The sequence below is a fragment of the Heliangelus exortis genome, chromosome 2 (assembly GCF_036169615.1).
Source record: "Heliangelus exortis chromosome 2, bHelExo1.hap1, whole genome shotgun sequence".
Lineage (NCBI taxonomy): Eukaryota > Metazoa > Chordata > Aves > Apodiformes > Trochilidae > Heliangelus > Heliangelus exortis.
Window position 1 is genome coordinate 21,332,631 of NC_092423.1, and position 17,070 is coordinate 21,349,700.

Below are 17,070 nucleotides of genomic sequence, written 5' to 3' on the forward strand. Positions count from 1 at the left end.
AGGCAGAAAACCCAAATAATGTATTTAATCTCTGCTGAAAGTGCTTGTGTTGAAGAGCTGTTCCAACTGGCTTTTGAAAATGCCACAGGTTCTATATTTATCTGTACAAAGCCAGCACCACAATCATCCTCAGAAGCTGCAAATTGTTTAACATCTCAAATAGCTTCACGTCTTACCAGTGGGGAGAAAAAAAACCTGAAATCCATAGACAGTGATTTCCAGTTTCAGTCTTTGCAGGGCAAAAGGAGCAAAAACCCAAGGAGCAAGAACAAATATTCCTACCTAGATCCTTCACGCAAGGGCCTTGATTTCCCATTTCATGAATCTCACACCTGAGCAACCCCCTTGCTGAGTTCTGGCTGCCGTCTGGGCAGCAAGCAAGGAACCAGGCCCAGCCTGCCAAGACAGCCCTGTTGTCTTCAGTGAGAGAAAAAAGGTTTTAAATATCTCGTGCCAGAAATTGTACTTCCTACAGAAGCCGTTTTGCATCTGAAGACTCTGTTATCAGCACCAGCCTCTCAATCTTGTTTAGGATTACCCTGGCATTTAAGTAAGACATGGTTGCCTTAGACTGGGAATAAATGTATTGACATATATTTTGCAACAGATTTTTTGAATTGGCAAGCAGGGCTGGGAAGTTGGCATCAAGCTTTAGACACATTCTAAGTGGCCTTTGGTACTTCAGAAAAAATGAAGCAGTCTTGGTAGGCAGATGGAAAACAGTAAAAATGGTAGACTTGTCAGGAACAGTCAATTCTATCTGTTGCAAGCTCTGCAGAGGGTTTTCCAGACCTCTTAAGTGATCTATACAGGGGAACAAGCGAGACAGGCCTGTGGAGGCACCAGGTTGGATACATGCTCAGAATTCACAGCAAAAACCAGGCCCTGGCTTGGATGTACATGATTAAATCTATTGCAGACATTAACAGGTAAGGGTACCTAATGACAATAATAATCATGCTACAAAAAAGCCTTAAATCTCAGTGAAATGTCAGAAGTACTATTGCAGTTCCTTATGGAGCAAAGTAAACAGCAAGGGTACATCTATTGGAAGGGGATGAAGAGGCTCTAGATCCTTCCCCCCATGTCCTTCCCTCTACTTCCAGGCTTGAAGACATTTTGTATACACTCCATTCCAGCTAGACTGGATTGGATGCTCTTCTGAAAGCCTCCTGAGTACACCTGGACATGTTTTTCTGTGGGCAGGGTAGCAATACATCTATCCTTTGTTTTGAACAGAAATCCAGCCAGAGCCAGGAGTGTCTGAGACTGCATCCATCACCTGCTCTGTGTCCTGGGGTTCCGAAAGAGAGAAGTTGCTGTGGGGCTACAGTGTTTCAAAGCACTGAGTAGAGTTCCTAATGTAAAAATAAAAGCCTGTTGGGGAAGACCTGATAATCTTATTGGTGGGAAGCTACAGCACTGCTTTAAAATAAGCTGCTGATTTTCAAGCATTCGTCAGACTTCCATTAACTGCTGTTGCAAATTTTGAAAGTGTTGAAGGACTCATGCAAGCTCTCCTCTGCAGGGTTTCAAAGTATTGATTGAGCATTCTTCAGTGCTCATAACAAAAAAATCCACCCCACCTTCCCACTTCTTCCCCCGTGAAAGAGGAAGAAACACAGTTTTGATAAACAAAAACAAGAATGAAGGGTCTGGGGAAGAATAATTGAGGCATAAAGATGAGAAGGATAGAAGTTCTAAGGGGAGAAGTATTATACTGAAAATGGTGGCAGGTGGGGAAAAGAGAAGTTTCTTGAAAAGAAAGATGAAAAAATAAAATAATGATCAGAGAAGATGACGAAAACCTGAAATACATAAAGCTTTACAAACAGAGAACAAAACAGGGGTGAGGGTGGGGAGGAGTGCTCTTTAGATGTTCAGGCAGAATAAATCATAGGGAAGAAAAGACCACCTGGGATGTAACATGCAAAAGTTTTACTGGTTTTAAAAAGGTACCAGCTTTTTGGAGCAAGCTACACAACACTTTTAATATAAGTTTGATGATTTTATGTATCTGTTCTCTAGAGTCACTGCTTTTTTAATATTTTAAAACTAACTTATTTTACTGGGTCACATTCATTTCACCGCTGTACTCCAAGGAAAGGAACTGCTGTGTCCTACTGTGGTGAACCAGTTAATGACCAATGCAGCTCCTGATGAACCCTCTGATAGTCCCCATGGTCATTTTTCCAGAGGATATATCAAACTGAGGCCCCTTCCAGTGGGCCCTTGGGTGCTTCTCAGAGGTGAGCAGTTGCTTTGTGCCACCTGGAGCACAGAGCTCTGCAAGGGCAGCTATTCTGTGGTCAATAGTGTTTCCCTGGCCTGGATGACAGTGAGATCCCTGGTCTCGGGATGCCTTGAAGAAGACTTTTTTGCCATGGATTCATCCACAGCACTCAGGTAGTCTCTGTGGGCCCATCTCTCATACAGCCAACAACATGCCACACTTCAAGGGGGGAAAATTATTCCTGTGAAAATGGAAACCTGCTTTTTACTTTTGCTTTTCAGCACCTGGGAGCTCTTTGTAAACAACAATGCAGGTAATTCTCTGTTTTGATTTTTGCATACAGTGAGCTAGGAAGAGTTTGGCTATTTTTTTGCAGACAATGCATCCTGACAAAGAAAACTTTTAAATTAGCATAGGACATTGCACTGTGCCTGTGCTAAGAGTGGCCTGGGGAATTAATGCTTCTTGCTAAAGATAGGGCAAAATGAAGACAGAAATCTCAGGTATGCAGGCACCATCCATGAGAAGTTTCACATACTTACAGTGTCTTTTAACCCTGTATTGCCTCCCACAGTCCCCCTGATAGACAGATAGCAGTTTAAAAACAAACAAAAAAAAAGAACACTACAGAAAGTCTCAGCTTTGAGAACTTGGGCACTGCTGCTGTTCCCTTTCTTATTTAAAAAAAGATACAGGAAACTACACTGTGATTCTAAAGTCTCACATCTTTATGATTTGTTTCCCATGGAGTCACTGGTATTCAAGCAGCTTTATTTTATTTTTGTTTTAGCCAGGTCTTTCCTATCAAGGAAATGACACTGTAGCATCTGTTCATCATTCAGCTGCCAGCCTTACAGCTGGCAAATCACACCAGCAGCATGGGCATTTCTCCTGAAATGGCAGCTTGTTTGGAGGTACAATCCAAGTGAGCACTGCCCTCCTCTCCTCCCAGTGGCACTGTGTATCTCTCCATCCTCCTGCTCCAGGCTCTCCCCATCACACTCCAGTGAGCAGGGATGGGTGCTGGGCTCCTGGAGGAGGTGGGAAGAGGGAGAAACATTCCTCCTGCTCTGCCAGACCCCCTGCTCCCTCCCAGGAGCAGAGTGAGGTCAGTAGGCATTTCCAGCCCTGGGAGTGCTTGGGTGCTCTGTGCTGGCTCATGGCTCAGTGCTGGTGTGAAATCTGGGAGGCTGAGTCTGTGCCCTTCCCACGTGCTCTGAGCAGCAGGAGCTCCGTAGATGTGTAATATTTCCAGTTTGGAGAGGGTGGTAACTGTTAATATCCTCATGACAACCAGAAGGAGTGAGATTGTCATCGGTTATATTAGTTGTTAATTTTGTAAATATTAACAATTTCTAGGATTATGGCACAGGATGTGAGCTGTCAACTCTCTTTATTTTCCTCCTACTCGTTCTTGCATTGACACATCTTTTATACTCCCAGATTCGTGCCATGTGTTTGTTGCCTTGCACTGACACTGGGGCTGGCAGATGTTCTGGGATGAAGCCAGGATAACCTCCCAAAAGATAGATTTTATTGCCCTCCTGGCTACTTGGTTTCTTCTTATCTAAGGAGAAGTAATTTGCCTGTAAAGCACAATGATTTATAAATATCTCTGGTTGGTTTCCATCCAGCAGTGCCACCGACACCACTGCCTTTGGCTCAGGTGAGCTCCTTCCAGCTCACCTGTGAGTGCTGCATGCAGAGACTGCTGCTCCCCAGCCCCCTCAGAGCAAGAACTGAATTACAGCTCACCAGGAACTGCTTCCCTATTGTGAAAAAGCCCTTAAAATTGCCATTTTTACAATATATCTCAAGAGCAAAATTTTAAGCCTATTTTTAGATCAAGGAGCACGGTAATCGCATGAGTGCCAGCCACAGCAGTCATCCCTACAGCTTGATAGATGTGTTCAGAGGCAGCTTTAATGATGAGGTGTGACTGAGGGCAAAGCATGGGGGAAGGTGGCTTTGCCAGGGCACTTCCTCCTCACCTCAGCTTCCTTGCTGCTGATGAGCCCCAGGCTGAGGATAGCTTCACAATTTTCCTGACATCCTGGTTATTCAGGGCAGCCCCCATCCCCAGGAGAGGAGAGGAGAGCATGGTCATGGCTGGCCACATGCTGGCAGTGGGGACAAGGCTGATGCTGAGCTGCACCCTCCAGCCTGGAGTGACCCATGCCTGTGGGTGGTGACGTGCAAGCACTGGACAATACTGTTTCAATAATCACTTGGGTAGGGTGCTGGCTGCAAGGGCTGCCATCCATCCCACCAGCCCTTGGGGGGAAGTTTATCCTCAGCCTGAGCACTGCTGCACTGCTCGTGGTTGCAGTAGTCTTTGCTTTCCTGGTGTGGAAACAGCAAGCTGTTGGCAGGGAGTTTTCCAGCAGCTCAGAGCTATTGCCAGGCAGAGCCTGAGGAGCAGGGACACCTCCTGCCCCAGTGCCAGCCCTGAGCTGGGTCAGCGGTGCTCACCAGGACCAAAACACCACAGCAAAAATTCCTCCTAGAACCCTCCCATGGAAGAGACACTGGACAGGAGCAGAGCCAAAGGGCTCAGCTGAGGCTTGGCCTCACAACCCAGGGCACCTCTGGAGGAAGGGCGGTGCCTCGAAGGCTGTGCTGGGTGCTGGATGGGACACAGGTGGCTCAGGCCCTCCGTGGGAGAATGAATTTCAGCTTAATACTGGGTGTTATTTTCCCTCCAACCATGTGGTTTGGGATGTAACACCACAGCAGTTACATGGAGAATCAGGGATTTTGTCAACTGTCCCCTCAGAGGGGTTAATTTTAGAGACCATACTGTTGGTTTGAGTGCCCTCAGACACTTCTTAATTGTTCTCATATTGCTCCAGATATTTTATTTTATGTAGCTAACCAAACATGCCCGGCATGCCTGATTTCCCAAGATCACACAGAAATGAGCTTCTGTGTTTGGAGTGGGAGAGAGCACTGACTCAGAGGAAGGAGGTGCACAGGTAGTTATGGGGATGTGAGACGGGGATATGATTTTAGCAGCTACCATCCAGACTGTATGAAGTGACTTTCCTGTCATAATTTCTGGTCAGTTTAAGGTACTCAAAGATTTTATTTCTGCTCCACCAGTGATATGAAGAGATGCATTAAAGACATTGTAGGAATTCAATACTAATCCATACGGAGGGCGTACATAAAATCAAAATTGTGATTTAAGTTCAGGTACCTCGCAGATTATGTGCAGGGTAGGACCTTAACTGCCAAAAGGCTCTCGGCTGCTTGTGGCAGTTGTGGAGAAATGCAGTTTTCTACCTTTGCCAGCAGTGGGTGCAATAATACAATTAGAAGAGCCTGGAAAGAAAATGCCAGACCTGAACAAAAATTAAGGCCTGAAATCTTTTAATTCCATGTGCTGCTGTTACTAAAATGTGCCGAGACAGTTCACATTGAGCACGGCTGTCACCCCCAGGCTTGGCAGGGTGTCCCCAGGGAGGCTGCTGGTATTTCCTTTCCCCCTCACTTTGCTTTTACATCAACTCCTCCAATTAAGAAACCAAATAATTCAGAGGCAGCCATGTGGCACAAAGTGCCATGGCAAGGGCTAAATATAGCCCCGAAGCCTCGGGGAAAACAGCTCCCGGGCTCCTCGTGAGCAGAGCCCTGTTGTGGTCCCTGCAAAGAGGATCACAGCCCAAACCTGCCCTGCCTGGGGGGCAGACAGACCCTGGCCTGGCCCCCCCAGGACAGGATGTGGGGGCACAGGGAAGCCAGGGAGGGCAGAGCCCAGCAGAGATGCTGCTCTGCACCTTCCTCTGGGAGAGCCCCGACTGCCACGGGGCTGCGGGTGCTGGGACAGAGCAGGGAGGAGCACAGAGCCCCGAGGGACACGCAGGGCTCTGCACAGGGGGCTTTGAGCCAACTGCTCCATCGCTGAGGCAGGCATTGACCAGCCTAGAAGCAAGTCCACAAACTGGGCCTAGGTTTCGGATCTGTGGGTGACAGCTTCTCAGACAGAGAAAAGTGGAATAAAATGTAACAACTATTCTTTTTTTTTTCAGCAAGAAAACAGAGGCAACCACCCACCCTTCCCAAGAAATAGAGGTGGAAAAATAATCTCTTCAAAACTCTTGAAATGAAAGAAGGGGAGGGACAACTATGGGTATGGGAGAAAAAATGGAATTTCTTTTGACTAAGTACAAGACCAGGGAAGGCTGGGCCACCCGGCATAGCTTCACAGGTAGACTCACACTCTGTGAGGTACAGGCAGTCATTAAAAAAAAAAAAAAAAAAAAAAAAAAAAAAGCACGCCCAATTCTGCACAGAAGTTTTCTGTTGTAGTCCAAATAAAATTAACCATTACATTTATCTACAGGCTGTTCTATAAAATCAATAAGCTCCAGCACTGCGGAGCAATCAAAATATGACAAGGCACTTAAACTTTGCCAACTCAATCCAATTAATGATATCTTCGTTAGAAAACAGTCACTTTTATAGAGTCAGTTGACTCTTCAAGGACTATAATATGATCTTGATACAAGCTCATTGATTTTTACTTTATGATTTCCAGTTGAAAGCAAGCAGAGATCACACACTTTATAAAACTGTGAAAATATGTGTGTATTTAACATAGCAATATTATTTATAAGCAGCAACTAATATTTAAGTGCCTCTTGTATGCCTTGATAAAAGTGGTTCATGAATTCAGCCCTCTCAGATGTTCAAAGGATGTTCTTCCACATTATTGCTATCGTCATTTGTCTTTCCTCTCTGACATATGCAGTTTTTTATGCAGGAAAACTCTGTAGACAAGGCTCGTCAGCAAGGAGGAAGGCAGCCTGAATACTTATGAAGTGTCACTGGAAACTGAGCACCTCTGAAAATCCCTGCCTGACTCTCCCATTTTTTCATGCAACATCCTGGGATCTTGCAAGGCAGAAGTATGGTCAAGAGACCCTGAGGAAATCAAGAGTGGGATTACAATGCAGGTGTGGAGGGCTAGAGGTAAGGAAAAAATTATCAGGTGGTAAGCACTCTTCAGGGTGATGGATAGAGGGAGAAAGGTTTGGGTCTGAGTAGAGTCTGGTGGGAGGAGAAGGACCCTGAGGCTCATTGGGTGCTTGTGGACATCACAAGCTTCGCAATCCTCCAAAAACATACACCAGGAGGGGAGCACCATTTAGCACATCTGCTCTCCAAAGGGCACAGGTGAGGCCAAGAGCTCTTTTCTGCCTCCTGTTGATGGCTGGCACTGCCTACATATGGGTTTTGGAGGGATATCACCATGTCACACTGCCCTTCAGCCACAGCTGACAGGGGACAGTATCTCCTGCCTTCAATAAATGCCTGAAATAATTTAACCAGCAGGAAGGTGCAGCTCCTAGCCTTTCAGGACCAGCCAATGAGTCCCCCGAGTCAAGCTGTTGGCTCTATGTCTTCTTTTGTGTTTGTCCCCATCAAGCCAGTGTGGCCACTTCTAATGCATCCTCTTAGGGGAGAGCATGGCTGGCTCCAATGACAGCACAGAGTGGGCTGCATTTGCTGCAAATGCTGCAGACCAAGCCTTACTGTATCAGAGGGCTTTCTCCTGTCCTCTGTCCCCTGGACAAATCTCAGAATCCTCCAGCTTCCAGTGTGAAAAAGCAAATCTTAGTAACAGTCCTCACCAAGGCAGCATCATTAGTAAGTGCAAAGAAATCTCTCAAGAATGGCAAGTTCTTTGATTTTGGGCTATTTATTATCACTAATAAGAGGCTCATGTTAGAAGTCTGACCCTGGGAGGGAAGGATGAGCCAAGCTGCTTCTGTCCCATCAATGCTCAGATCTTCCCAAAACTCAACGAGGATGTCTAGAGAATGAGGATCTGTGCTTTCAAAGAAAAAGCAAAAAAAGTGAGCTTTGTTTCCTTTCCAAAAACATGTGACTGTTTTCAGTCATGATACAGCAGATACAGATGGAGAAAAAAAAAAAAAAAAAAAAAAAAAAAAAAAAAAAAAAAAAAAAAAAAAAACCCAACGAACCCAAATTGCATTACCACAGTAATTATTTGCAGCTACATGGTGCACTACTCTGTTTCTGAGCTGTCTTGCCTAGCCAAGCTAATGCAAGCACCGGGGTGTCACTGGCATGCCCTGGAGGTAACCTGGAGGTTACAACTCATCACCAGCGGATGGGGAGGGGATGCAGGCACCCGACACTGAGCAGAGGTCCTGTCTCTTGCAGGCACACACCTCTGCCATGGCAGGAGACACACACACCTCTGCCCCAGCAGGAGATACAAAGGCCATCTGGCAGCCAGGGACACTGCCACCAGCAGGGTATGGGTTCCTGGGCTTGGCTCGGTGATCAGGACTTGGCAGCAGGAGCCATTTGTGGTACACTGCAGGGCATCAAAGGCTTCATGGCTCCAGGCTCAGGGGAGGGCAATTTAACCATCACAGATGAGTTCCAACTTCTTCCTTCTCTCCCATAATAGAAGGGACACCATAGGGAGAGTAATTGGTGAAGTCTCAAGACAGTTGTTTTGATGGACTAGAAATCAGCCAGGATAACAGGAATTCCTCAAATCAGCACGAGGGGAAAGGGAGGAAAAAGCAGTGACAAGAGAAGAGATTAGCAGAACGCTCTGGGGGAGCCCAGCCCAAGCTGGGGAGTGGCTACAGAGCTGGCACCTTCTCACAGAGTCTTGCCTGGGGCAGACAATGCCTTCCTGGCTGGGATAAAGTGGAAACCCACTTAATGGATACCTCGGTGCTGACCACATCCCTTCTGTGGCCGGGGGTCAGAGCAGGGGCTCCTTCCCCACACCCCACCGGGGCCCGGCTCTGGGTCAGCCCCGCGGGTATCAAAAAAATGGGTCAAACTGGGGGCAATCGTCTTGCCAAGGGGAGGCAGGATGCTGCAGGTAACAGCAGTGAGAAGATATGGGGTCGACTCCTCTTTAGGCATCCCTGTCCGGGGAAGCCCGCCCGGTGGCCTGGGTAGGGCCCGTTCCAAAGCCCGGCACACCCAGGAGCGCGGGGCAGAACCCGGGGGCAGCGCGGCCCCGGGGGCAGCGGAGGCGGCGGTGCCGTTCCCGGCGCTCGCCAATTGCAGCTGCGGGGCTCTGTCCCTTGGAGAGAGAGAGAGAGGCTGGCGGTGCAGACACAGCAAGAAATCCCTTACGAAAGTGAGTGACAGTAATTGGGACTAATTGCAGCAATGCAGACACAAAGTTGCCTTTTTAGTAATTCACGGTTTCGAACGACATAATGTGAACAATCCCCTTCTAAAGTGATGGTTATGACTGCAGCCTCGTTGTTTTTTTGAGTTTTGCCTTAAAATAGTTGTAAACTGAGATAATCAGTTTCTGTGGGATTATTAAGAAAATCACACGTGTATTACATTTCTCAAATCAGCCATTTCCCCAGCTTTTCCTTATCTAATGTCATGTTCCTTTTAGTCACCCTTTAAAAGAAGAAAACAAATGTCATTTGTCACTCAGCCCTGCTCTCCTGGTTACAGGTGCCATGGCAGACTTTTCTTATCAGGAAGGAAAATAAAATCTGGCTTAATTCTGAAAACAGAGAGCCTACATCCACCCTGAGCTTTCAGGGCAAATCTGTCCCTCTGCATAGTTTTGAAACTCAGCTCTAAACAGAAACATAGGCACTGACTCTCACAGTAATCTGGCCTCACCATAACATCAGGACAAAAACTGGATGGATTAAAAAATGTGGATTAAAAAGGGGAATTTTCTGCCTAGCATGCTTAAGTAACTTTTTATCCATCATGCTGGAAATAGCTGCCAGATAGCAAAGCTCACTCACCGTACAAGACCCTCTTCCATAACAATATCTAATCCTTTTAATTACCCACTGAAGACTGAGTTGTCTCCCATCAAACAAACCCATCCAACTCAACCATTATAGAAGTAATATCACTCTCTCGGGCACTTTTCAGAAATCCCACCTGTGCCTACCTGGATTTCTGCATTTATGGGGCCCATGAGCACAGGCTGGTGGCTCTCATTGATACATGCTGGAGTTTTGTGCAGTTATCCCACTGCCTTCATGGTTTTGGCATCTTCAGGGTAATTCAAATAAGGTGTCTAATTTCCAGAAGAAAAAGTGGCAAAGTCTGTTTCACTTGCAAGCCACCAAAAGCAACTTTTTTGATTACTCAGTAATGCAAGAAACTGAATCAGTTCCATTTCCTTGCAGTGTTTTTGGTATTCTGTTGATGTTAAATATTTCTCATCTCCCAACACAATGAGACATCCATCTTCAGTTACAGTGAAAATCCACAGGTTTGCAGAAAACTCAAAAATTGGTCCTCATCTGCTGCCTTCGATGCAGTCATACGTTTCAACCCAGCAGCTCCAGAATATCTCATCCTTTTTTCAGTGTTTGCTGAAGTATGTCCACTTCTCCTTATTCCTTTGCTCCTCTCACAGTGTTTCTTGGGTAACAGCTGTGTTTGAAGAGGGCTCCACTATGCACTTGCAGCAATACAAAAGCATCAAGAGCCTTTAAGGTGCTCAGTGCTGATGCTGTTAAGCAACAGTGCAACAGTAGGAAAATAGAGCAAAAGTAGTGCTAGCTTAGCAGACCAACCAGGTGCACTTCATGGAAATACATCAATACAGGATTATCAGGTTAGGACAAACCAGTTGGGAAAACAGAGAGACAATTGCTGACAATTTTTTTTTTCTTCTTTTTTCCTTTTTTTTTTTTTTTTTTTTTTTTTTCCTTTCTGGGTGGGGGCACTGGGGGGAGGGGGGGTGGGGACTGGACACATTGTAATTCTTTTCAAAAATCTGAACTGGAATATACCTTCTAGCCGTTGATTGCTTTTTCCTGAGTTGCTGAACAGAATAATTCTTATGGAAAAACACAGCAAAGATGTGAAGAAAACACATTAGGAAATCAGAATACATTTGTCAATCTAAATCACTGAGCTTTAAAAAATTACTGAATACAAATAGCATCAGTAGCATAATCCACACAGACACACATGGATACTGGAGGATCAGATCCTTGGGGTGCCAGGGAAGGCATGGGAAAGGGGGGAGGTGTTTCCAGGCACAGAGGCTCTGGCTCCTGGTGCCAACCTGGCTCAGAGTGCTGCAGCACAGACCTGCTGGCTGGCAGCTGCCTCCTCCCTGGGCAAAAGCATCCCCCTGGGCCCACTGAGCTCCCACCTATGTGCTTCAGTTCTGACCTGGGGAGGGAAAATCCCTACACCACACTTGAGGGAGCATGCCCCTCATACAGAGAAGAGTCCTGTGCCTCCCTGTGTCTGGACAAGACCTGAATTAGCAGGATTTTTTCAAGCTACCTGCCCAAGCACTTTGAACCATTAGCACTTAGTGCATTCAAATCATGCTCACAAACCAACTCACAATGTTGAGCTCAGGTGCCCTTTTGGGGCATTAGTTGCATGCAGACCCATCTATATTTCTGTATTTCTCTGTTTCTATCACACACTCAGAGCTGCCCAGGCTGCTGTTGCCTGGCACAAATTCTGTCTGTTTGCCTGAGGTTGGCCCTTGCAGGAAGAAGAAAATCAACCCACTTCAGCTGCAGTCACTCAGTACTCTTTAGGGGAAAAAACTGCATTTCCAGAGAATTTCCCTAATCTAACAGGGACAAACACCTCTCCTAGACATTGGCCTCTTGCCTACCTGACTCTGACAGGTTTGTGACTGTATGTGGAGTGACTGATCTGGACTGACAGGCACGCTTTTAAGCTGTAAAAGAGAATATATTTCATTCATATAAAAAATGTGTAGCACCCTCAGAAGGAAATGCACTGTGCACTCCTGAGAAATTTCCCCTGGAAAGAAATGCAGGCGTTGCTGGCTCTCTGAAATCCCTAAGGTAATTAAATGTCATTTTAGACCTCGTTGAACAGCAGATGCTCTGGATTAACTACATCAATTAGAAACCAATTTTGTGCCACTGGCACAGCCCCTTGTGTGGACACTGGCAGTGGCCAGAGTACTGTGTTTTGCTTTAGCTGTAGATGGGCAGAAACCCAAACCAATTTAGTTAATGAGATGGCTGGTGGAAATGCTGGTGCTGTCTGACACTGCAGCCAGCACCATTGCTGGGTGAATTCACTTTGATGTGAGGATTTCTTTCCATGTCAAGCAACCCTAATTTCTGACCAGAGGTTGTTGTAAGAGGTGGTAGGTAACACACAGCATGTTTTAGCATCCACAGTGCCCTTCAGCACAGCTCAGGTATACTCTATCCCTTTTCACATGGCAAAGCAACAGTTGTGCCTGGCACTGTGGCAGCCCAGAATCCCTTTTGCAGTGGGCAAAGGGGCTACCTCTTCCTTTTTCCCTATACCAGCTAGGAAATTGTGTATCAGCTGAGGAAAAAAAAAAAAGCCTTTCCTTTTGGAAAAGAGCTCTTGCTGAATTTTTTTTTAATGCTTTCGATCTTCTTGCCTTCAGAGTGTGACTCTGCAAGATCCTCTGGCCAGACAGATGTTGGATGCTGCCAGGCTGCAGACAAGCATGACCCCTGTAGACTAAACTCAGCACTGCTTTAGTGGCCTCAAGCTACTCGATATAGCAGCAGCCAAGCTGTTTGCTCTGTGGGTCCCACGTATGGCTGAGCGCTCTGCTTTCCTGGCACAAGTGGGCAGCCTCATACTTCTCAATTTCGTGAGCCATAAGAGCCTCAAAACAGCATCCTCTTTCAAGGGGAGCAGTCAAGGAGAGCTATGTTAATTATCTTGGGTAGAGGATCCTTTCGGTCTTTGCCAGTTTTTATCAAAGCATAAAAAGCAATTATTAAAATTAATGCAATTTACCATGTGTTCTACTTCTAGCAAAGCTATTTTTGGCAAGGGTTGCCATCTGTCCCATTCACCAAGATCAGCCACAGACTTTTGCTCTCTATTCCGCTTCCCACAGTTCTTATGGGGAACCAGGCAAGCACAGGCCTTTTTCCAGAATCAAGTACCTTAACTGCAGCATCTAGCTTACCCAAAAATTGCCATCACCTGGTGGAGAGTATCCTCTGCATGGCAAAAACTTTTTCTTCTTTTCCTGTTGTTCTCTGCTGGCACTGCAGGTATCTCTGTGTGGCACCTGGTGAGCAAATGCTGCACCCTTTGCCCAGAGCAGGTGTCCAGTGGGAGACATCACAAGGGCAACTGGAAAACCTGACTTCAGGCTGAAAAAAACCCATCTTTTGTCTGTATTTTTCATTGTTCTGAAGCCTGAAGCAAGTGGAATTAGTTCATTTATAGTTTCATAAAACTGAAGATAAAGCAGCACAAGGAGACAAATGTGTAAGGAGTAAAGACCTAACTCCAGGATGGTGTCTGTGGGCTCATGGACTTACAAATTCCTTGTGAGGAGACTCTGGAAATCTGGCAGAAACACCTGCATGAATGGGAAAACAGCAGGCTGATCATCCAGAGTGGAGGAAAGAGAACCCTCCAAGGGACTGGAGTGCTGGGGAGGGTTTTGCATTTGCCATTCCCTCTCAGTCCTCTGGCAGCAGCATCCTCTGCATCGAGATCTCTCCTCTGTACAAATGAAAGGGAAACCTGCAAAGGAAGCAGCAAGGGCAGCTCAGTCTATCCTTTGTGCCACTCCTCTGAAGTTGTGCAGATGATGGAAGCTGGGCAGGTGAAGGAGACTATTCCAGCATGACATATTGAAGTCATAGCTGCAAGACGGTTTATTTTCATTGGAAAATAATAGTAAAAAACCTACAGCTCTATTTTTACCTGTCCACTGAGTGCAGCAAGAGGAAGGGAAGCCCAAATATGACACTGTCCCTGAGATACCTACTTATTGGCTTCAGACTAGCTGCTTATTAACACTTTAGAATGCAGAAAGGTGTAATAGATTGAGTGAGGTGGTGTGATAATGATATAATTAAGAAGGTATATGTTAAGTACTGAATAGATGCCTTCCCAGAATAAAATTAAAAAAACCCCAAAACAATAATTCTGGGATATAATCCCTAAGGAAGTGATTAAATACATAAAGAGAGAACTCAGACTCAAAGTCTTGGGCTGTCTGATGGTTGGATCCCAAGGTGTCCATGCTTGGCAGAACACTGGCATATTGCTTTCCGCTTGCCATACTTCCTGAGTAAAGAAGCCTGAGTGACAAATTTGGCAGCAAACTAGTTTGTGCTTAAAGTCATTACTATCCCTACCTGGTGAGAGACGAATGTTGGAGGAGAAGTTACCAGACAAGTTATCTGGAGGAAGAATTTGGTCAAAGCTGCCTTGAAGTTGCCACTATTCAGTTTTGTCTCAGTGCTGCTCTGTTTGTCAAAGTACAAACAGATTCCTCCTGCAGACACACTCTCTGTGCTGTGTTGTGGCTGACTGAAAAAGAATTCTCAAAATTACGTTCAAATATAGTTATTTCAAAATATTGTCACTGCAAAATTATAGCCAGAAATGCTGCTTTCCAGAAATTACTTTCCCTTTGTAACCCAGGTCCACAACTGCTTCCCAGTGAGATGGTCAGAGGCACTGCCCTCTCCTCAGATCCTTTTCTGATTCCTCCCAGCATTGCAGGGAGAAGTGGCATTTATCAGAACACTCAGTGCAAATTTCATAGAATCAAATTTCTCCTATTTCTTTCTCTCTCCTAGGCTTCAAACTTGATAAAAGGTTCTTGCCTCTTTTAGATATTTAAAGACTGATATTAGTGATTAAAAGTTAATTAAACAGAAGATCTCAGGCTAAATTCTCTTCTCACAAGTACCAGTAAAAGTTCAACAAGCTTCACTGCATAGTAACAGAGGAGCAAGGGCTCCTTTCAGGCCACTGGAGTTGCTCATGTGTTAAGTGCAAACAGCATTTGGCACTACATCATTAGCTCAGCAGAGTAACTCCTCGTGCATGCCAGTGATTAAGGATCTTTTCACACAATATTGACTAGATTATCCTCTCTTTTTTGGTTACATTTAAACAATGAAACACAAAATGGCAGGCTGCTGAATTATGATAACCACAAGGTTTAGTGTTCTGTTCTGAGCCCAGAAAAAAGTACATATTTTTATTTTATATATGTGTGCATATATGTGCAGGGCTATGTGTGTGTGTGTCTGTGTATTATAAACATTATAATTATAAAGTCTCACTACTTAAATTAGATGAGATTTTATCTTCCTGATGAGTAGAAAACCTCAGTCCTCAGTTGGTAAACATGCTCTTTAGCAAGTCACACTCATCTTCTTACCTCATGATTTTTGGATTTGTGTAGTAATTGTACATGCTAGAAATGTATTGTTGTATAGAAAGAACACAAACAATCTAGCTGAAAATGTATGTATTGCATAATAACAAGTGTATCTCAGAAGGTGATAGATACTTTGATTTTTCTCTTCAAGATGTTTTTGTTGTTGCTGGTAAGTGCACAAACATAAGTTAGATCCACAGCTATCAAAACCAAAGTTACATCTCGTACAGGGTGGCTTATTAACAATGGCATTGGTAACACATTATTCTGGGAAACATGCACAATGGTTTCTGTGCACAGCCTGTATCTCTGCACTGTCATGAGGAAACTCCTGGTCCCTTCCTCATTGTGCAGGCATAATCAGCCCCTTTTGGGGAGGAAACACTCATTGTACCTGCCTGTGCTTTGCAGCTCTCTGAGTGCAATGCAGATAGTAAAGCCAATTCAGCACTCATTTGCATTTCTTAACTTCTCAATTTACTACATAGTCACTTCAGTGGAGCTATTCCTCATTTTTGTGATGGATCTGGCCTACAGATAAAAATTGCAACATGCTTATTTTTAACAAAGCAAGGACAAATTTCACAGAATACTGAGTGCAGTTTCCTACCACAATAATCAAAAGCTCAGGATCTCACAAGATCGCACCAAATTCCACTGTATGTCATTTTGCTGTAAAGAAGATTGTTTGGGATGAAAGAGTCTCCTGCTTTTACTAATGAAACTTAGAGGAAGAAAAATGAATGATCAGAAATAATTGCAATTTGCAAAGTAAATTCCACTGTTAACTACTCCAGAAATCAATAACCAGGCACAAAATAAAATCAGTCGAGAGGATGACAGAAGCAAAAATAAATCTCTTGGGCATCTTGCCACTCTGGGGATTTTAATTTTGAGTTGTCCACTCCCAGCTATCCATTCTTATTGCCCATCCATCAATCTCCTGATTAATATAAAGGACTCTGGTATGAAATGCCAGAAGATGGGTGGGTTGGTAGAACAATGGAAAGGGACTCTTTCAGGTTTGGAGGTAGGATAAATTGCAGATGACAGTTTAGAAAACCTTGTCTCTGCTCTTGCTTTTTCCCCATAAGATCCTCCTTTAATAGCATTGGCAGTCTAAAAACAATTTCAAAGGTAACCAAAATCATACTATGGGCACATCACCTGGAAATATCTTCCTGATTCCCTCTAATGACTGACATAATTTTTAATAGAACTGCAATATGATTTATGCCTTTGCTTATTGGTGTAGTTCTAAGCAGGGACAAAGTGTTTGCTTAATCTTACTCCCATGCTAAAGGCATTTATCTTCCACCCTTTTGTATTTACTATTTACATCTTCATAAGAATGCCAACACTGTAGCCATCACTATTAGCAATACTTGATTTGATAGCACTTACAAATACCTCTATATTTTGGTGTTTATTAATGAACATTGTCAGTTCTTCTGTGTCCCTGTTTATGACAGATTATCTGCTACAAATTTTGATCAAGAAGTTATGAAGAGGATCAAACAGAAAGCCTGCATGATAAACATCTCAACTGTTGATCAAAAGAGGATGATGAGTTAAAATGCCCATCCTACAGGTGTGGGGAGGATGCTGAGCCAAAAAGGTGTTTTCAGCAAGTGCAAGCAGGCACAGCCATGGCCTCTGA